Below are 21,759 nucleotides of genomic sequence, written 5' to 3' on the forward strand. Positions count from 1 at the left end.
GCAGTCTTAACCTTTCAAAGGTCCTTTGAAGCGAAGTATCTTAAGATAGTGTGGCCGAGTGGTGTTGTCCCTTGGCTTTATATTCTACTCCGTCTTGAGGTGTGGTTTCAAATACCACAATTTCCGTGTCTGTTGAGGTATTGTGCTCACTTTTGTTGTCTTGCCACACAAACCTGTTCTATCTTCTCAAAGTTTCCTGCCTTCAAGTCAATATATTTTGCCTTTCAAATGTTGAACAAGACTGCCAACATGGTGTGTACAAGCGCAGTTCATACTAAAAGTGAAAATAGGAGGATTTATCCAATGCAAAGTCAGCTAAGTTTTTAAAAGGTCAATTTCCATGTGCAAGTTCCAAACAATTGGTAAATCCGAACATTAAATGTTCTCATGACTTTTGCTTGAATCATTTTAACAAGATCCAAAGGGTAGGGTTCAGGTAATGAAAAACCCATCACAGATAGCAGAGGATGGTTTCGATCCATCGTCCTCTGGGTTATGGGCCCAGCACGCTACCGCTGTGCATTGGTCTGTGTTTTTAGTGTTCATTCCCTCTTTCTTGCAAGTACTGGCTCGCACGAGCATTTAATAGCGCCTGGACTGTGTTCTCTGTCCAGAATATGCACATTCCTGGTCTGAAAAGTGCCGTTTTTCTGAGGTGCAGGTTGACAGCTGAGTTTTGACTTGGGAAGTTTGCCCTTCTATACTCTGTCATTCTCCTGCTCAGTGCTTGCTTCGTTTCCCCAAAACACAATACAAATCAATTCGTTCTTCACCATGCTTGACTGCATAGACCAGATTGCTTTCCTGTGGGGTGCTTGTTTTTGGGACTGTTCCAGCCTTTGTCCCAGGGTGTTGCCGGGTTTGAAGTGTATTGGAATGTCGTCTAAGATGGAAATCCTTTGTTGTTTTTCAGATGGAGCTGATACATACGGAAAGACAATATTGTTTCTGCACTCTTTTCTTTTTCATCCTCTATGCTTTTGTCCCTCCTTGAACTCAATGCACTTTTTACGATGGACCAGATGGGGTCACCTCAGGTTTCGAGGTCTTCCCTAAGGTGCCTATGTTCTCTCGCTGCCTTGCGGGCTATTTGGAGGTCTTCAGGTCTATGTTTTAGGGTCGTGATAATGCTCATTTTGTCTTCCAGTGTGTGTTATGACTATAAAGTATTGGTCAGTGAGTGTGGGTTATTTTCTACACAGCTACAAAAATGGCCCTGTCCCGAAAAAGAGACTTTCCACGTCCTCTATGTAAAAGTTGGCAACAATGGGCGTGGCAAGTGATCCAGTAGCTCTGAAATTTTCCGTCCGACTCTTAATTTTTTCAAACAAAGGTCCTGTCTTGGTTACATAAACTTAGGTAGTGTGGCCGAGCGGTCTAAGGCGCTGGATTAAGGCTCCAGTCTCTCTTGAGGCGTGGGTTCAAGTCCCACCACTGCCATTTACACCTCAGTTGGGGTTAATACACTCAATTGTGTTGTCTTGCCACACCAATCCATTCACTCCCATCAATGTTCCTTCCTTCATGTCAATAACCTTGGTCTTCACATGTTGAAATGGATTGCCCTCATGATGCATACATTCACAGTCTATGTTAAAAGTGCAAAAACGTAGACTTTTCTCATATAAAGTGAGTGAACCGAGGAAGTCATCATCTCGCACATGCAAGTTCCCAAGAGTTGAAACGTTTTTTGATCAATATCAATGCTTAAAACCATAGGCTTTTATCAACATCCTAAGTACAGCACAGTGGGAGTGACTAACCTACCACAGATTGCAGAGGATTGTTTTGATCCATCGACCTCTGGGTTATGGGCCCAGCACGCTTCCGCTGCGCCACTCTGCTGTTTGTTTCATAACCTTTGTATTATTCACTTTCTTTCTAGCAAGTATTGGGTTGGACACGTCCAAAATATGCATATTCCTGTCCTGAAAAGATTGCTGTTTTTCTGAAGTGCAGGTTTACAGCTGAGCTTTGACGTGAGGAGTTTTTCCTTCTCTACTCTGTCATTCTCCTTCTCAGTTTTTGCTTTGTTTTACATTACACTATAACACAACATTGTATTCCTCACTGTGCAAGACAGCATTGACCAGATTGCTTTTCTCTGCGGTGTCTGGTCAGTTAAAGGTTGGCTATCATAGGGGATCAGGGGATCCCGCAGCCGGTTCTTCTTCGCAGTCTTAACCTTTCAAACAAAGTTCCTTTAAAGTCATGTCATGTCATCTTCCAAACCGCTTATCCTATATAGGGTCGCGGGGAGTTGCTGGAGCCTATCCCAGCCGTCAATGGGCGAAGGCAGACTAGACCCCGAACTGGTCGCCAGCCAGTCGTAGGGCACACATAGACACTGTCACTGAGCGGGAATCGATCCCATGCTGCCCGCACACAACTCAGGCGTGTGTACCACTACACTATCAGCGGACTTCCTTGAAAGTGAAGTATCTTAAGGTAGTGTGGCCGAGTAGTATTATCCCCTGGATTTATATTCCACTCTGTGTTGCGGTGTTGTTTCAAATCCTGCCACTTCCCTGTCTGTTGAGGTAGTGTGCTCAGTTTTGTTGTCTTGCCACACAAACTTGTTCTATCTTGTCAAGGTTTCCTGCCTTCATGTCAATATCTTTGCCTTTCAAATGTTGAACAAGAATGCCAACATGATGGGTACAAGCGCAGTTCATACTAAAAGTGAAAATAGGAGGATTATTTCAATGCAAAGTCAGCTAAGTTTTTAAAATGTCAATTTCCACGTGCAAGTTCCAAACAGTAGGAAAATCCGAACTTTAAACTTTCTCATGATCAATGCTTAAAGCCTTTGAAAAAGATCCAAATGGTAGGGCTCAGGTAATGAACAACCCATCTCAGATAGCAGAGGATGGTTTCGATCCATCGACCTCTGGGTTATGGGCCCAGCACGCTTCCGCTGCGCCACTCTGCTGTTTGTTTCATAACCTTTGTATTATTCACTTTCTTTCTAGCAAGTATTGGGTTGGATGTCCAAAATCTGCATATTCCTGTCCTGAAAAGATTGCTGTTTTTCTGAAGTGCAGGTTTACAGCTGAGCTTTGACTTGAGGAGTTTTCCCTTCTCTACTGTGTCATTCTCCTTCTCAGTTTTTGCTTGGTTTTCCAATACACTATAACACATCATTGTATTCCTCACTGTGCAAGACAGCATTGACCAGATTGCTTTTCTCGGCGGTGTCTGGTCAGTTAAAGGTTGGCTATCATCGGGGATACATGGGATCCCACAGCTGGGTTTCCTTCGCAGTCTTAACCTTTCAAAGGTCCTTTGAAGCGAAGTATCTTAAGATAGTGTGGCCGAGTGGTATTGTCCCCTGGCTTTATATTCTACTCCGTCTTGAGGTGTGGTTTCAAATACCACAATTTCCGTGTCTGTTGAGGTATTGTGCTCACTTTTGTTGTCTTGCCACACAAACCTGTTCTATCTTCTCAAAGTTTCCTGCCTTCAAGTCAATATATTTTGCCTTTCAAATGTTGAACAAGACTGCCAACATGGTGTGTACAACCGCAGTTCATACTAAAAGTGAAAATAGGAGGATTTTTCCAATGCAAAGTCAGCTAAGTTTTTAAAAGGTCAATTTCCATGTGCAAGTTCCAAACAATTGGTAAATCCGAACATTAAATGTTCTCATGACCTTCGCTTGAATCATTTTAACAAGATCCAAAGGGTAGGGTTCAGGTAATGAAAAACCCATCACAGATAGCAGAGGATGGTTTCGATCCATCGTCCTCTGGGTTATGGGCCCAGCACGCTACCGCTGTGCATTGGTCTGTGTTGTTAGTGTTCATTCCCTCTTTCTTGCAAGTACTGGCTCGCACGAGCATTTAATAGCGCCTGGACTGTGTTCTCTGTCCAGAATATGCACATTCCTGGTCTGAAAAGTGCCGTTTTTCTGAGGTGCAGGTTGACAGCTGAGTTTTGACTTGGGAAGTTTGCCCTTCTATACTCTGTCATTCTCCTGCTCAGTGCTTGCTTCGTTTCCCCAAAACACAATACAAATCAATTCGTTCTTCACCATGCTTGACTGCATAGACCAGATTGCTTTCCTGTGGGGTGCTTGTTTTTGGGACTGTTCCAGCCTTTGTCCCAGGGTGTTGCCGGGTTTGAAGTGTATTGGAATGTCGTCTAAGATGGAAATCCTTTGTTGTTTTTCAGATGGAGCTGATACATACGGAAAGACAATATTGTTTCTGCACTCTTTTCTTTTTCATCCTCTATGCTTTTGTCCCTCCTTGAACTCAATGCACTTTTTACGATGGACCAGATGGGGTCACCTCAGGTTTCGAGGTCTTCCCTAAGGTGCCTATGTTCTCTCGCTGCCTTGCGGGCTATTTGGAGGTCTTCAGGTCTATGTTTTAGGGTCGTGATAATGCTCATTTTGTCTTCCAGTGTGTGTTATGACTATAAAGTATTGGTCAGTGAGTGTGGGTTATTTTCTACACAGCTACAAAAATGGCCCTGTCCCGAAAAAGAGACTTTCCACGTCCTCTATGTAAAAGTTGGCAACAATGGGCGTGGCAAGTGATCCAGTAGCTCTGAAATTTTCCGTCCGACTCTTAATTTTTTCAAACAAAGGTCCTGTCTTGGTTACATAAACTTAGGTAGTGTGGCCGAGCGGTCTAAGGCGCTGGATTAAGGCTCCAGTCTCTCTTGAGGCGTGGGTTCAAGTCCCACCACTGCCATTTACACCTCAGTTGGGGTTAATACACTCAATTGTGTTGTCTTGCCACACCAATCCATTCACTCCCATCAATGTTCCTTCCTTCATGTCAATAACCTTGGTCTTCACATGTTGAAATGGATTGCCCTCATGATGCATACATTCACAGTCTATGTTATAAGTGCAAAAACGTAGACTTTTCTCATATAAAGTGAGTGAACCGAGGAAGTCATCATCTCGCACATGCAAGTTCCCAAGAGTTGAAACGTTTTTTGATCAATATCAATGCTTAAAACCATAGGCTTTTATCAACATCCTAAGTACAGCACAGTGGGAGTGACTAACCTACCACAGATTGCAGAGGATTGTTTTGATCCATCGACCTCTGGGTTATGGGCCCAGCACGCTTCCGCTGCGCCACTCTGCTGTTTGTTTCATTACCTTTGTATTATTCACTTTCTTTCTAGCAAGTATTGGGTTGGACACGTCCAAAATATGCATATTCCTGTCCTGAAAAGATTGCTGTTTTTCTGAAGTGCAGGTTTACAGCTGAGCTTTGACGTGAGGAGTTTTTCCTTCTCTACTCTGTCATTCTCCTTCTCAGTTTTTGCTTTGTTTTACATTACACTATAACACAACATTGTATTCCTCACTGTGCAAGACAGCATTGACCAGATTGCTTTTCTCTGCGGTGTCTGGTCAGTTAAAGGTTGGCTATCATAGGGGATCAGGGGATCCCGCAGCCGGTTCTTCTTCGCAGTCTTAACCTTTCAAACAAAGTTCCTTTAAAGTCATGTCATGTCATCTTCCAAACCGCTTATCCTATATAGGGTCGCGGGGAGTTGCTGGAGCCTATCCCAGCCGTCAATGGGCGAAGGCAGACTACACCCCGAACTGGTCGCCAGCCAGTCGCAGGGCACACATAGACACTGTCACTGAGCGGGAATCGATCCCACGCTGCCCGCACACAGCTCAGGCGTGTGTACCACTACACTATCAGCGGACTTCCTTGAAAGTGAAGTATCTTAAGGTAGTGTGGCCGAGTAGTATTATCCCCTGGATTTATATTCCACTCTGTGTTGCGGTGTTGTTTCAAATCCTGCCACTTCCCTGTCTGTTGAGGTAGTGTGCTCAGTTTTGTTGTCTTGCCACACAAACTTGTTCTATCTTGTCAAGGTTTCCTGCCTTCATGTCAATATCTTTGCCTTTCAAATGTTGAACAAGAATGCCAACATGATGGGTACAAGCGCAGTTCATACTAAAAGTGAAAATAGGAGGATTATTTCAATGCAAAGTCAGCTAAGTTTTTAAAATGTCAATTTCCACGTGCAAGTTCCAAACAGTAGGAAAATGCGAACTTTAAACTTTCTCATGATCAATGCTTAAAGCCTTTGAAAAAGATCCAAATGGTAGGGCTCAGGTAATGAACAACCCATCTCAGATAGCAGAGGATGGTTTCGATCCATCGACCTCTGGGTTATGGGCCCAGCACGCTTCCGCTGCGCCACTCTGCTGTTTGTTTCATAACCTTTGTATTATTCACTTTCTTTCTAGCAAGTATTGGGTTGGATGTCCAAAATCTGCATATTCCTGTCCTGAAAAGATTGCTGTTTTTCTGAAGTGCAGGTTTACAGCTGAGCTTTGACTTGATGAGTTTTCCCTTCTCTACTGTGTCATTCTCCTTCTCAGTTTTTGCTTGGTTTTCCAATACACTATAACACATCATTGTATTCCTCACTGTGCAAGACAGCATTGACCAGATTGCTTTTCTCGGCGGTGTCTGGTCAGTTAAAGGTTGGCTATCATCGGGGATACATGGGATCCCACAGCTGGGTTTCCTTCGCAGTCTTAACCTTTCAAAGGTCCTTTGAAGCGAAGTATCTTAAGATAGTGTGGCCGAGTGGTATTGTCCCCTGGCTTTATATTCTACTCCGTCTTGAGGTGTGGTTTCAAATACCACAATTTCCGTGTCTGTTGAGGTATTGTGCTCACTTTTGTTGTCTTGCCACACAAACCTGTTCTATCTTCTCAAAGTTTCCTGCCTTCAAGTCAATATATTTTGCCTTTCAAATGTTGAACAAGACTGCCAACATGGTGTGTACAAGCGCAGTTCATACTAAAAGTGAAAATAGGAGGATTTTTCCAATGCAAAGTCAGCTAAGTTTTTAAAAGGTCAATTTCCATGTGCAAGTTCCAAACAATTGGTAAATTCGAACATTAAATGTTCTCATGACCTTCGCTTGAATCATTTTAACAAGATCCAAAGGGTAGGGTTCAGGTAATGAAAAACCCATCACAGATAGCAGAGGATGGTTTCGATCCATCGTCCTCTGGGTTATGGGCCCAGCACGCTACCGCTGTGCATTGGTCTGTGTTTTTAGTGTTCATTCCCTCTTTCTTGCAAGTACTGGCTCGCACGAGCATTTAATAGCGCCTGGACTGTGTTCTCTGTCCAGAATATGCACATTCCTGGTCTGAAAAGTGCCGTTTTTCTGAGGTGCAGGTTGACAGCTGAGTTTTGACTTGGGAAGTTTGCCCTTCTATACTCTGTCATTCTCCTGCTCAGTGCTTGCTTCGTTTCCCCAAAACACAATACAAATCAATTCGTTCTTCACCATGCTTGACTGCATAGACCAGATTGCTTTCCTGTGGGGTGCTTGTTTTTGGGACTGTTCCAGCCTTTGTCCCAGGGTGTTGCCGGGTTTGAAGTGTATTGGAATGTCGTCTAAGATGGAAATCCTTTGTTGTTTTTCAGATGGAGCTGATACATACGGAAAGACAATATTGTTTCTGCACTCTTTTCTTTTTCATCCTCTATGCTTTTGTCCCTCCTTGAACTCAATGCACTTTTTACGATGGACCAGATGGGGTCACCTCAGGTTTCGAGGTCTTCCCTAAGGTGCCTATGTTCTCTCGCTGCCTTGCGGGCTATTTGGAGGTCTTCAGGTCTATGTTTTAGGGTCGTGATAATGCTCATTTTGTCTTCCAGTGTGTGTTATGACTATAAAGTATTGGTCAGTGAGTGTGGGTTATTTTCTACACAGCTACAAAAATGGCCCTGTCCCGAAAAAGAGACTTTCCACGTCCTCTATGTAAAAGTTGGCAACAATGGGCGTGGCAAGTGATCCAGTAGCTCTGAAATTTTCCGTCCGACTCTTAATTTTTTCAAACAAAGGTCCTGTCTTGGTTACATAAACTTAGGTAGTGTGGCCGAGCGGTCTAAGGCGCTGGATTAAGGCTCCAGTCTCTCTTGAGGCGTGGGTTCAAGTCCCACCACTGCCATTTACACCTCAGTTGGGGTTAATACACTCAATTGTGTTGTCTTGCCACACCAATCCATTCACTCCCATCAATGTTCCTTCCTTCATGTCAATAACCTTGGTCTTCACATGTTGAAATGGATTGCCCTCATGATGCATACATTCGCAGTCTATGTTAAAAGTGCAAAAACGTAGACTTTTCTCATATAAAGTGAGTGAACCGAGGAAGTCATCATCTTGCACATGCAAGTTCCCAAGAGTTGAAACGTTTTTTGATCAATATCAATGCTTAAAACCATAGGCTTTTATCAACATCCTAAGTACAGCACAGTGGGAGTGACTAACCTACCACAGATTGCAGAGGATTGTTTTGATCCATCGACCTCTGGGTTATGGGCCCAGCACGCTTCCGCTGCGCCACTCTGCTGTTTGTTTCATAACCTTTGTATTATTCACTTTCTTTCTAGCAAGTATTGGGTTGGACACGTCCAAAATATGCATATTCCTGTCCTGAAAAGATTGCTGTTTTTCTGAAGTGCAGGTTTACAGCTGAGCTTTGACGTGAGGAGTTTTTCCTTCTCTACTCTGTCATTCTCCTTCTCAGTTTTTGCTTTGTTTTACATTACACTATAACACAACATTGTATTCCTCACTGTGCAAGACAGCATTGACCAGATTGCTTTTCTCTGCGGTGTCTGGTCAGTTAAAGGTTGGCTATCATAGGGGATCAGGGGATCCCGCAGCCGGTTCTTCTTCGCAGTCTTAACCTTTCAAACAAAGTTCCTTTAAAGTCATGTCATGTCATCTTCCAAACCGCTTATCCTATATAGGGTCGCGGGGAGTTGCTGGAGCCTATCCCAGCCGTCAATGGGCGAAGGCAGACTACACCCCGAACTGGTCGCCAGCCAGTCGCAGGGCACACATAGACACTGTCACTGAGCGGGAATCGATCCCACGCTGCCCGCACACAACTCAGGCGTGTGTACCACTACACTATCAGCGGACTTCCTTGAAAGTGAAGTATCTTAAGGTAGTGTGGCCGAGTAGTATTATCCCCTGGATTTATATTCCACTCTGTGTTGCGGTGTTGTTTCAAATCCTGCCACTTCCCTGTCTGTTGAGGTAGTGTGCTCAGTTTTGTTGTCTTGCCACACAAACTTGTTCTATCTTGTCAAGGTTTCCTGCCTTCATGTCAATATCTTTGCCTTTCAAATGTTGAACAAGAATGCCAACATGATGGGTACAAGCGCAGTTCATACTAAAAGTGAAAATAGGAGGATTATTTCAATGCAAAGTCAGCTAAGTTTTTAAAATGTCAATTTCCACGTGCAAGTTCCAAACAGTAGGAAAATCCGAACTTTAAACTTTCTCATGATCAATGCTTAAAGCCTTTGAAAAAGATCCAAATGGTAGGGCTCAGGTAATGAACAACCCATCTCAGATAGCAGAGGATGGTTTCGATCCATCGACCTCTGGGTTATGGGCCCAGCACGCTTCCGCTGCGCCACTCTGCTGTTTGTTTCATAACCTTTGTATTATTCACTTTCTTTCTAGCAAGTATTGGGTTGGATGTCCAAAATCTGCATATTCCTGTCCTGAAAAGATTGCTGTTTTTCTGAAGTGCAGGTTTACAGCTGAGCTTTGACTTGAGGAGTTTTCCCTTCTCTACTGTGTCATTCTCCTTCTCAGTTTTTGCTTGGTTTTCCAATACACTATAACACATCATTGTATTCCTCACTGTGCAAGACAGCATTGACCAGATTGCTTTTCTCGGAAGTGTCTGGTCAGTTAAAGGTTGGCTATCATAGGGGATCAGGGGATCCCGCAGCCGGTTCTTCTTCGCAGTCTTAACCTTTCAAACAAAGTTCCTTTAAAGTCATGTCATGTCATCTTCCAAACCGCTTATCCTATATAGGGTCGCGGGGAGTTGCTGGAGCCTATCCCAGCCGTCAATGGGCGAAGGCAGACTACACCCCGAACTGGTCGCCAGCCAGTCGCAGGGCACACATAGACACTGTCACTGAGCGGGAATCGATCCCACGCTCCCCGCACACAACTCAGGCGTGTGTACCACTACACTATCAGCGGACTTCCTTTAAAGTGAAGTATCTTAAGGTAGTGTGGCCGAGTAGTATTATCCCCTGGATTTATATTCCACTCTGTGTTGCGGTGTTGTTTCAAATCCTGCCACTTCCCTGTCTGTTGAGGTAGTGTGCTCAGTTTTGTTGTCTTGCCACACAAACTTGTTCTATCTTGTCAAGGTTTCCTGCCTTCATGTCAATATCTTTGCCTTTCAAATGTTGAACAAGAATGCCAACATGATGGGTACAAGCGCAGTTCATACTAAAAGTGAAAATAGGAGGATTATTTCAATGCAAAGTCAGCTAAGTTTTTAAAATGTCAATTTCCACGTGCAAGTTCCAAACAGTAGGAAAATCCGAACTTTAAACTTTCTCATGATCAATGCTTAAAGCCTTTGAAAAAGATCCAAATGGTAGGGCTCAGGTAATGAACAACCCATCTCAGATAGCAGAGGATGGTTTCGATCCATCGACCTCTGGGTTATGGGCCCAGCACGCTTCCGCTGCGCCACTCTGCTGTTTGTTTCATAACCTTTGTATTATTCACTTTCTTTCTAGCAAGTATTGGGTTGGATGTCCAAAATCTGCATATTCCTGTCCTGAAAAGATTGCTGTTTTTCTGAAGTGCAGGTTTACAGCTGAGCTTTGACTTGAGGAGTTTTCCCTTCTCTACTGTGTCATTCTCCTTCTCAGTTTTTGCTTGGTTTTCCAATACACTATAACACATCATTGTATTCCTCACTGTGCAAGACAGCATTGACCAGATTGCTTTTCTCGGCGGTGTCTGGTCAGTTAAAGGTTGGCTATCATCGGGGATACATGGGATCCCACAGCTGGGTTTCCTTCGCAGTCTTAACCTTTCAAAGGTCCTTTGAAGCGAAGTATCTTAAGATAGTGTGGCCGAGTGGTATTGTCCCCTGCCTTTATATTCTACTCCGTCTTGAGGTGTGGTTTCAAATACCACAATTTCCGTGTCTGTTGAGGTATTGTGCTCACTTTTGTTGTCTTGCCACACAAACCTGTTCTATCTTCTCAAAGTTTCCTGCCTTCAAGTCAATATATTTTGCCTTTCAAATGTTGAACAAGACTGCCAACATGGTGTGTACAAGCGCAGTTCATACTAAAAGTGAAAATAGGAGGATTTTTCCAATGCAAAGTCAGCTAAGTTTTTAAAAGGTCAATTTCCATGTGCAAGTTCCAAACAATTGGTAAATCCGAACATTAAATGTTCTCATGACCTTCGCTTGAATCATTTTAACAAGATCCAAAGGGTAGGGTTCAGGTAATGAAAAACCCATCACAGATAGCAGAGGATGGTTTCGATCCATCGTCCTCTGGGTTATGGGCCCAGCACGCTACCGCTGTGCATTGGTCTGTGTTTTTAGTGTTCATTCCCTCTTTCTTGCAAGTACTGGCTCGCACGAGCATTTAATAGCGCCTGGACTGTGTTCTCTGTCCAGAATATGCACATTCCTGGTCTGAAAAGTGCCGTTTTTCTGAGGTGCAGGTTGACAGCTGAGTTTTGACTTGGGAAGTTTGCCCTTCTATACTCTGTCATTCTCCTGCTCAGTGCTTGCTTCGTTTCCCCAAAACACAATACAAATCAATTCGTTCTTCACCATGCTTGACTGCATAGACCAGATTGCTTTCCTGTGGGGTGCTTGTTTTTGGGACTGTTCCAGCCTTTGTCCCAGGGTGTTGCCGGGTTTGAAGTGTATTGGAATGTCGTCTAAGATGGAAATCCTTTGTTGTTTTTCAGATGGAGCTGATACATCCGGAAAGACAATATTGTTTCTGCACTCTTTTCTTTTTCATCCTCTATGCTTTTGTCCCTCCTTGAACTCAATGCACTTTTTACGATGGACCAGATGGGGTCACCTCAGGTTTCGAGGTCTTCCCTAAGGTGCCTATGTTCTCTCGCTGCCTTGCGGGCTATTTGGAGGTCTTCAGGTCTATGTTTTAGGGTCGTGATAATGCTCATTTTGTCTTCCAGTGTGTGTTATGACTATAAAGTATTGGTCAGTGAGTGTGGGTTATTTTCTACACAGCTACAAAAATGGCCCTGTCCCGAAAAAGAGACTTTCCACGTCCTCTATGTAAAAGTTGGCAACAATGGGCGTGGCAAGTGATCCAGTAGCTCTGAAATTTTCCGTCCGACTCTTAATTTTTTCAAACAAAGGTCCTGTCTTGGTTACATAAACTTAGGTAGTGTGGCCGAGCGGTCTAAGGCACTGGATTAAGGCTCCAGTCTCTCTTGAGGCGTGGGTTCAAGTCCCACCACTGCCATTTACACCTCAGTTGGGGTTAATACACTCAATGGTGTTGTCTTGCCACACCAATCCATTCACTCCCATCAATGTTCCTTCCTTCATGTCAATAACCTTGGTCTTCACATGTTGAAATGGATTGCCCTCATGATGCATACATTCACAGTCTATGTTAAAAGTGCAAAAACGTAGACTTTTCTCATATAAAGTGAGTGAACCGAGGAAGTCATCATCTCGCACATGCAAGTTCCCAAGAGTTGAAACGTTTTTTGATCAATATCAATGCTTAAAACCATAGGCTTTTATCAACATCCTAAGTACAGCACAGTGGGAGTGACTAACCTACCACAGATTGCAGAGGATTGTTTTGATCCATCGACCTCTGGGTTATGGGCCCAGCACGCTTCCGCTGCGCCACTCTGCTGTTTGTTTCATAACCTTTGTATTATTCACTTTCTTTCTAGCAAGTATTGGGTTGGACACGTCCAAAATATGCATATTCCTGTCCTGAAAAGATTGCTGTTTTTCTGAAGTGCAGGTTTACAGCTGAGCTTTGACGTGAGGAGTTTTTCCTTCTCTACTGTGTCATTCTCCTTCTCAGTTTTTGCTTTTTTTTTACATTACACTAAAACACAACATTGTATTCCGCACTGTGCAAGACAGCATTGACCAGATTGCTTTTCTCTGCGGTGTCTGGTCAGTTAAAGGTTGGCTATCATAGGGGATCAGGGGATCCTGCAGCCGGTTCTTCTTCGCAGTCTTAACCTTTCAAACAAAGTTCCTTTAAAGTGAAGTATCTTAAGGTCGTGTGGCCGAGTAGTATTATCCCCTGGATTTATATTCCACTCTGTCTTGAGGTGTGGTTTCAAATACTGCCACTTCCCTGTCTGTTGAGGCAGTGTGCTCAGTTTTGTTGTCTTGCCACACAAACTTGTTCTATCTTGTCAAGGTTTCCTGCCTTCATGTCAATATCTTTGCCTTTCAAATGTTGAACAAGAATGCCAACATGATGGGTACAAGCGCAGTTCATACTAAAAGTGAAAAAAGGAGGATTATTTCAATGCAAAGTCAGCTAAGTTTTTAAAATGTCAATTTCCACGTGCAAGTTCCAAACAGTAGGAAAATCCAAACTTTAAACTTTCTCATGATCAATGCTGAAAGCCTTTGAAAAAGATCCAAAGGGTAGGGTTCATGTAATGAACAACCCTTTGCAGATAGCAGAGGATGATTTCGATCCATCGACCTCTGGGTTATGGGCCCAGCACGCTTCCGCTGCGCCACTCTGCTGTTTGTTTAATGACTTTTGTATTATTCACTTTCTTTCTAGCAAGTATTGGGTTGGACGTCCAAAATCTGCATATTCCTGTCCTGAAAAGATTGCTGTTTTTCTGAAGTGCAGGTTTACAGCTGAGCTTTGACTTGAGGAGTTTTCCCTTCTCTACTGTGTCATTCTCCTTCTCAGTTTTTGCTTGGTTTTCCAATACACTATAACACATCATTGTATTCCTCACTGTGCAAGACAGCATTGACCAGATTGTTTTTCAATCAATCACATTTTATTTATATAGCACTTTTCATGCATAAAAATGCAACTCAAAGTGCTTTAAAACATTCAAAGCAAAACATAGAATTATCTTCAATCAAAAAAGAAAAGATAAATTATTTAAAAGTTGTTGAAAGCCAAACTAAAAAGGTGTCTCTTGAGCTTCCTCTTAAAAATATCAACAGTCTCTGCAGACCTGATGTCCTCTGGCAGGCTATTCCAAAGGTGAGGACCAAAACGGCTGAATGCAGCCTCGCCATACATTTTGGACCTCACCCTTGGAATAAATAAAAGGCCGGCACCAGAGGACCTCAGGATCCGCGAGGGCTGGTATGATAAAAGCAAATCAGATAAATAAGATGGCCCAAGACCATTAACACATTTATAAACTAATAAAAGTACTTTAAAATCGATCCTGAAACACACAGGGAGCCAATGCAGCAATTTCAAAACTGGCGTAATGTGCTCCCGCCCTCTGGTTCTCGTCAGCACCCGAGAGGCTGAATTCTGCAGTAGTTGCAGGAGTGAAATGATCTTTTTCGGGAGGCCAGAGAGCAGGGCATTACAGTAATCTAAACGACAGGAAATAAAGGCATGCATCAGCACTTCCGTGTTAGCCTGAGAGAGAAACGGGCGGACTCTGGCGATATTCTTAAGGTGATAAAAACCAATCTTGGTTACATTTTTAATATGAGGAATAAAACTGAGCTCAGAGTCAAAAATGACGCCAATGTTCTTCACACAATGTGAGGGATTAAAAATGTGTAGTTTTGGTAAAAGCTTCTCTCTCTGACCTTCGGGACCGATAACTAAAACCTCAGTCTTGTCCTGATTGAGCTGTAGGAAATTATCTGCCATCCATGACTTGATATCTAAAATGCAATTTAAAAGGGTATCAATGGGTCCTGTGTCATCAGGAGACACGGCAATATACAGCTGCGTGTCATCAGCATAGCTGTGAAAGCTGATGCCGTGTCCCCTGATGACATCCCCGAGGGGAAGCATTTTCTCGGCGGTGTCTGGTCAGTTAAAGGTTGGCTATCATTGGGGATACAGGGGATCCTGCAGCTGGTTTTTATTCGCAGTCTTAACCTTTCAAACAAAGTTCCTTTAAAGTGAAGTATCATAAGGTAGTGTGGAAGAGCGGTATTATCCCCTGGATTTATATTCCACTCTGTCTTGAGTTGTGGTTTCAAATACTGCCACTTCCCTGTCTGTTGAGGTAGTGTGCTCAGTTTTGTTGTCTTGCCACACAAACTTGTTCTATCTTGTCAAGGTTTCCTGCCTTCATGTCAATATCTTTGCCGTTCAAATGTTAAACAAGAATGCCAACATGATGGGTACAAGCGCAGTTCATACTAAAAGTGAAAATAGGAGGATTTTTCCAATGCAAAGTCAGCTGAGTTTTTAAAATGTCAATTTCCACGTGCAAGTTCCATACAGTAGGAAAATCCGAACTTTACTCTCTCTCATGATCAATGCTTAAAGCCTTTGAAAAAGATCCAAATGGTAGGGTTCAGGTAATGAACAACCCATCACAGATAGCAGAGGATGGTTTCGATCCATCGACCTCTGGGTTATGGGCCCAGCACGCTTCCGCTGCGCCACTCTGCTGTTTGTTTCATAACCTTTGTATTATTCACTTTCTTTCTAGAAAGGATTGGGTTGGATGTCCAAAATCTGCATATCCCTGTCCTGAAAAGATTGCTGTTTTTCTGAAGTGCAGGTTTACAGCTGAGCTTTGACTTGAGATTTCCCTTCTCTACTGTGTCATTCTCCTTCTCAGTTTTTGCTTTGTTTTCCAATACACTATAACACATCTGGAGGTGGGGCTCGACGGCGAGCGTCTGGTGGCCGGGCCTGCACCCATGGGGCCCGGCCGGGCTCAGCCCGAAAAGGATACGTGGGTCCCCCTTCCCATGGGCTCACCACTGGTGGGAGGGGCCAAAGGGGTCGGGTGCCGTGTGAGCTGGGCGGCGGCGGAAGACGGGGACCTTGGCGGTCCGATCCCCGGCAGCAAAAACTAGCTCTTGGGACATGGAATGTCACCTCTCTGGCAGGGAAGGAGCCTGAGCTGGTTTGTGAGGCTGAGAGGTTCCGATTAGATATAGTCGGGCTCACCTCCACGCACAGCTTGGGTTCTGGTCCCAGTCCTCTCGAGAGGGGTTGGACACTCTTCCACTCTGGAGTTGCCCAGGGTGAGAGGCGCCGAGCAGGTGTGGGCATACTTATTGCCCCCTGGCTTGGCGCCTGTACATTGGGGTTTACCCCGGTGGACGAGAGGGTAGCCTCCCTCCGCCTGAGGGTGGGGGGACGGGTCCTGACTGTTGTTTGTGCTTATGCACCAAACGGCAGCGCAGAGTACCCACCCTTTTTGGAGTCCTTGGAGGGTGTGCTGGAGGGCGCTCCACCTGGGGACTCCATCGTTCTGCTGGGGGACTTCAATGCTCACGTGGGCAATGACAGTGAGACCTAGAGAGGTGTGATTGGGAGGAACGGCCCCCCCGATCTGAACCCGAGCGGTGTTCGGTTACTGGACTTCTGTGCTCATCACGGATTGTCCATAACGAACACCATGTTCAAGCATAAGGGTGTCCAGATGTGCACTTGGCACCAGGATACCCTAGGCCGCAGTTCGATGATCGACTTTGTAGTCGTATCATCGGACTTGCGGCCGCATGTTTTGGACACTCGGGTGAAGAGAGGGGCGGAGCTGTCAACTGATCACCATCTGGTGGTGAGTTGGCTCCGATGGTGGGGGAAGATGCCGGTCCGACCTGGCAGACCCAAACGTATTGTGAGGGTTTGCTGGGAACGTCTGGCAGAATCCCCTGTCAGAAGGAGTTTCAACTCCCACCTCCGGCAGAACTTTTCCCACGTCCCGGGGGAGGCGGGGGACATCGAGTCCGAGTGGACCATGTTTCGTGCCTCCATTGTTGAGGCGGCCGATCGGAGCTGCGGCCGCAAGGTGGTCGGTGCCTGTCGTGGCGGCAATCCCCGAACCCGCTGGTGGACACCAGCGGTAAGGGATGCTGTCAAGCTGAAGAAGGAGTCCTATCGGGCCTTTTTGGCCTGCGGGACCCCGGAGGCAGCTGACGGGTACCGGCTGGCCAAACGGAATGCGGCTGTGGCGGTTGCTGAGGCAAAAACCCGGGTGTGGGAGGAGTTCGGGGAGGCCATGGAAAATGACTTCCGGACGGCTTCGAGGAAACTCTGGTCCACCATCCGGCGTCTCTGGAGGGGGAAGCAGTGCACCATTAACACTGTTTATAGTGGAGATGGGGTGCTGCTGACCTCAACTCGGGACGTTGTGGGTCGGTGGGGAGAGTACTTCGAAGACCTCCTCAATTCCACCGACACGCCTTCCACTGAGGAAGCAGAGCCTGGAGACTCTGAGGTGGGCTCTCCTATCTCTGGGGTTGAAGTCACCGAGGTAGTCAAAAAGCTCCTCGGTGGCAAAGCCCCGGGGGTGGATGAGATCCGCCCGGAGTTCATAAAGGCTCTGGATGTTGAGGGGCTGTCATGGTTGACACGTCTCTTCAACATCGCGTGGACATCGGGGACAGTGCCTCTGGATTGGCAGACCGGGGTGGTGGTCCCCCTTTTTAAGAAGGGGGACCGGAGGGTGTGCTCCAATTACAGAGGGATCACACTCCTCAGCCTCCCCGGCAAGGTCTATTCAGGGGTGCTGGAGAGGAGGGTCTGTCGGAAGGTCAAATCCCGGATTCAGGAGGAGCAATGTGGTTTTCGTCCTGGCCGTGGAACAGTGGACCAGCTCTACACCCTCAGCAGGGTCCTCGAGGGTGCATGGGAGTTTGCCCAACCGGTCTACATGTGTTTTGTGGACTTGGAGAAGGCGTTCGACCGTGTCCCTCGGGGAGTTCTGTGGGGGGTGCTTCGGGAGTACGGGGTACCGAGCCCCCTGATAAGGGCTGTCCGGTCCCTGTACCACCGATGCCAGAGTTTGGTCCGAATTGCCGGCAGTAAGTCGGATTCGTTTCCTGTGGGGGTTGGACTCCACCAAGGCTGCCCTTTGTCACCGATTCTGTTCATAACCTTTATGGACAGAATTTCTAGGCGCAGCCGAGGTGTCGAGGGGGTCCGGTTTGGTGGCCTCAGTATTGCATCTCTGCTTTTTGCAGATGATGTAGTACTGTTGGCTTCTTCAAGCCGCGATCTCCAACTCTCGCTGGAGCAGTTCGCAGCCGAGTGTGAAACGGTCGGAATGAAGATCAGCACCTCCAAATCTGAGACCATGGTCCTCAGTCGGAAAAGGGTGGCGTGCCCTCTCCAGGTCGGGGATGAGATTCTGCCCCAAGTGGAGGAGTTCAAGTATCTTGGGGTCTTGTTCACGAGTGAGGGTAAGATGGAACGGGAGATCGACAGGCGGATCGGTGCAGCGTCTGCTGTGATGCGGACCCTGTATCGGTCTGTCGTGGTGAAGAAGGAGCTTAGCCGAAAGGCGAAGCTCTCAATTTACCGGTCGATCTACGTTCCTACTCTCACCTATGGTCATGAGCTGTGGGTCATGACCGAAAGAACAAGATCTCGGATACAAGCGGCCGAAATGGGTTTCCTTCGCAGGGTGTCCGGGCTCTCCCTTAGAGATAGGGTGAGAAGTTCGGCCATCCGGGAGGGACTCAGAGTCGAGCCGCTGCTCCTCCGCGTCGAGAGGAGCCAGTTGAGGTGGCTCGGGCATCTGATTAGGATGCCTCCTGGACGCCTCCCTGGTGAGGTGTTCCGGGCATGTCCCACCGGCAGGAGACCCCGGGGACGACCCAGAACACGCTGGAGAGACTATGTCTCCCGGCTTGCCTGGGAACGCCTTGGGATCCTTCCGGAAGAGCTGGAGGATGTTGCTGGGGAGAGGGAAGTCTGGGCTTCCCTGCTGAAGCTGCTGCCTCCGCGACCCGACTTCGGATAAGCGGGAGATAATGGATGGATGGATGGATATAACACATCATTGTATTCCTCACTGTGCAAGACAGCATTGACCAGATTGCTTTTCTCTGCGGTGTCTGGTCAGTTAAAGGTTGGCTATCAAAGGAGATCAGGGGATCCCGCAGCAGGTTTCTCTTCGCAGTCAACCTTTCAAACAAAGTTCCTTTAAAGTGAAGTATTGTAAGGTAGTGTGGCCGAGTGGTAATATCCCCTGGATTTATATTCCACTCTGTGTTGAGGTGTTGTTTCAAATCCTGCCACTTCCCTGTCTGTTGAGGTAGTGTGCTCAGTTTTGTTGTCTTGCCACAAAAACTTGTTCTATCTTGTCAAGGTTTCCTGCCTTCATGTCAATATCTTTGCCTTTCAAATGTTGAACAAGAATGCCAACATGATGGGTACAAGCGCAGTTCATACTAAAAGTGGAAATAGGAGGATTTTTTCAATGCAAAGTCAGCTAAGTTTTTAAAATGTCAATTTCCACGTGCAAGTTCCATACAGTAGGAAAATCCGAACTTCAAACTTTCTCATGATCAATGCTTAAAGCCTTTGAAAAAGATCCAAAGGGTAGGGTTCAGGTAATGAACAACCCATCGCAGATAGAAGAGGATGCTTTCGATCCATCGACCTCTGGGTTATGGGCCCAGCACGCTTCCGCTGCGCCACTCTGCTGTTTGTTTCATCCATCCATCCATCCATTATCTGTACCGCTTCTCCTCACAAGGGTCGCGGGGCGTGCTGGAGCCTATCCCAGCTGTCTTTGGGCAGTAGGCAGGGGACACCCTGAACTGGTTGCCAGCCAATCGCAGGGCACACAGAGACAAACATCCGCACTCACAATCACACCTAGGGGCAATTTAGACAGTCCAATCAACTTAACATGCATGTTTTTGGAATGTGGGAGGAAACCGGAGTGCCCGGAGAAAACCCACGCAGGCACGGGGAGAACATGCAAACTCCACACAGGGAGGCCGGAGCCGGGATCGAACCCACGACCTCTGAACTGTGAGGCGGACGTGCTAACCAGTCGACCACCGTGCCGCCACTGTTTGTTTCATAACCTTTATATTATTCACTATGTTTTAGGGTCGTGATAATGCTCATTTTGTCTTCCAGTGTGTGTTATGACTATAAAGTATTGGTCAGTGAGTGTTTTTTTTTCTAAACTGCTACAAAAATGGCCCTGACCCGAAAAATTGACTTTCCACGTCCTCTATGTAAAAGTTGGCAACAATGGGCGTGACAAGTGATCCAGTAGCTCTGAAATTTTCCGTCCGACTCTTAATTTTTTCAAACAAAGGTCCTGTCTTGGTTACATAAACTTAGGTAGTGTGGCCGAGCGGTCTAAGGCGCTGGATTAAGGCTCCAGTCTTTCTTGAGGCATGGGTTCAAGTCCCACCACTGCCATTTACACCTCAGGTGGGGTTAATACACTCAATTGTGTTGTCTTGCCACAACAATCCATTCAGTCCCATCAATGTTCCTTCCTTCATGTCAATATCCTTGGCCTTTACATGTTGAAATGGATTGCCCTCATGATGCATACATTCACAGTCTATGTTAAAAGTGCAAAAAGGAAGATTTCTCTCATATAAAGTGAGAGAACTGAGGAAGAGATCACCTCGCACATGCAAGTTCCCAAGAGTTGAAACGTTTTTTGATCAATATCAATGCTTAAAACCATAGGCTTTTATCAACATCCTAAGTACAGCACAGTGGGAGTGACTAACCTACCACAGATTGCAGAGGATTGTTTTGATCCATCGACCTCTGGGTTATGGGCCCAGCACGCTTCCGCTGCGCCACTCTGCTGTTTGTTTCATAACCTTTGTATTATTCACTTTCTTTCTCGCAAGTATTGGGTTGGACACGTCCAAAATATGCATATTCCTGTCCTGAAAAGATTGCTGTTTTTCTGAAGTGCAGGTTTACAGCTGAGCTTTGACGTGAGGAGTTTTTCCTTCTCTACTGTGTCATTCTCCTTCTCAGTTTTTGCTTTGTTTTCCATTACACTATAACACAACATTGTATTCCGCACTGTGCAAGACAGCATTGACCAGATTGCTTTTCTCTGCGGTGTCTGGTCAGTTAAAGGTTGGCTATCATAGGGGATCAGGGGATCCCGCAGCCGGTTCTTCTTCGCAGTCTTAACCTTTCAAACAAAGTTCCTTTAAAGTCATGTCATGTCATCTTCCAAACCGCTTATCCTATATAGGGTCGCGGGGAGTTGCTGGAGCCTATCCCAGCCGTCAATGGGCGAAGGCAGACTACACCCCGAACTGGTCGCCAGCCAGTCGCAGGGCACACATAGACACTGTCACTGAGCGGGAATCGATCCCACGCTGCCCGCACACAACTCAGGCGTGTGTACCACTACACTATTAGTGGACTTCCTTTAAAGTGAAGTATCTTAAGGTAGTGTGGCCGAGTAGTATTATCCCCTGGATTTATATTCCACTCCGTCTTGAGGTGTGGTTTCAAATACTGCCACTTCCCTGTCTGTTGAGGTAGTGTGCTCAGTTTTGTTGTCTTGCCACACAAACTTGTTCTATCTTGTCAAGGTTTCCTGCCTTCATGTCAATATCTTTGCCTTTCAAATGTTGAACAAGAATGCCAACATGATGGGTACAAGCGCAGTTCATACTAAAAGTGAAAATAGGAGGATTATTTCAATGTAAAGTCAGCTAAGTTTTTAAAATGTCAATTTCCACGTGCAAGTTCCAAACAGTAGGAAAATCTGAACTTTAAACTTTCTCATGATCAATGCTTAAAGCCTTTGAAAAAGATCCAAATGGTAGGGCTCAGGTAATGAACAACCCATCTCAGATAGCAGAGGATGGTTTCAATCCATCGACCTCTGGGTTATGGGCCCAGCACGCTTCCGCTGCGCCACTCTGCTGTTTGTTTCATAACCTTTGTATTATTCACTTTCTTTCTAGCAAGTATTGGGTTGGATGTCCAAAATCTGCATATTCCTGTCCTGAAAAGATTG

General features: G+C 45.8%; 10 non-coding genes across 10 annotated transcripts; 5 read left to right on the forward strand and 5 right to left on the reverse strand.

The window, feature by feature from the left end:
- Positions 1-1,358: 1,358 nt before the first annotated feature.
- On the forward strand, positions 1,359-1,440 carry trnal-aag (transfer RNA leucine (anticodon AAG)). Its single transcript has one exon. It is a non-coding gene; the product is annotated as a tRNA-Leu (tRNA).
- Positions 1,441-2,860: 1,420 nt separating this feature from the next.
- On the reverse strand, positions 2,861-2,932 carry trnam-cau (transfer RNA methionine (anticodon CAU)). Its single transcript has one exon. It is a non-coding gene; the product is annotated as a tRNA-Met (tRNA).
- Positions 2,933-4,618: 1,686 nt separating this feature from the next.
- Positions 4,619-4,700, forward strand: trnal-aag (transfer RNA leucine (anticodon AAG)). Its single transcript has one exon. It is a non-coding gene; the product is annotated as a tRNA-Leu (tRNA).
- A 1,420-nt stretch (positions 4,701-6,120) lies between these two features.
- On the reverse strand, positions 6,121-6,192 carry trnam-cau (transfer RNA methionine (anticodon CAU)). The gene has a single exon. It is a non-coding gene; the product is annotated as a tRNA-Met (tRNA).
- A 1,686-nt stretch (positions 6,193-7,878) lies between these two features.
- Positions 7,879-7,960, forward strand: trnal-aag (transfer RNA leucine (anticodon AAG)). Its single transcript has one exon. It is a non-coding gene; the product is annotated as a tRNA-Leu (tRNA).
- A 1,420-nt stretch (positions 7,961-9,380) lies between these two features.
- On the reverse strand, positions 9,381-9,452 carry trnam-cau (transfer RNA methionine (anticodon CAU)). Its single transcript has one exon. It is a non-coding gene; the product is annotated as a tRNA-Met (tRNA).
- Positions 9,453-10,465: 1,013 nt separating this feature from the next.
- Positions 10,466-10,537, reverse strand: trnam-cau (transfer RNA methionine (anticodon CAU)). Its single transcript has one exon. It is a non-coding gene; the product is annotated as a tRNA-Met (tRNA).
- A 1,686-nt stretch (positions 10,538-12,223) lies between these two features.
- On the forward strand, positions 12,224-12,305 carry trnal-aag (transfer RNA leucine (anticodon AAG)). Its single transcript has one exon. It is a non-coding gene; the product is annotated as a tRNA-Leu (tRNA).
- Positions 12,306-15,371: 3,066 nt separating this feature from the next.
- On the reverse strand, positions 15,372-15,443 carry trnam-cau (transfer RNA methionine (anticodon CAU)). Its single transcript has one exon. It is a non-coding gene; the product is annotated as a tRNA-Met (tRNA).
- A 4,649-nt stretch (positions 15,444-20,092) lies between these two features.
- On the forward strand, positions 20,093-20,174 carry trnal-aag (transfer RNA leucine (anticodon AAG)). The gene has a single exon. It is a non-coding gene; the product is annotated as a tRNA-Leu (tRNA).
- The last annotated feature ends 1,585 nt before the right edge of the window (positions 20,175-21,759 follow it).

This window comes from Filicampus tigris, chromosome 4 (assembly GCF_054856515.1).
Source record: "Filicampus tigris isolate MCC_2025a chromosome 4, RoL_Ftig_1.0, whole genome shotgun sequence".
Taxonomy (NCBI): domain Eukaryota; kingdom Metazoa; phylum Chordata; class Actinopteri; order Syngnathiformes; family Syngnathidae; genus Filicampus; species Filicampus tigris.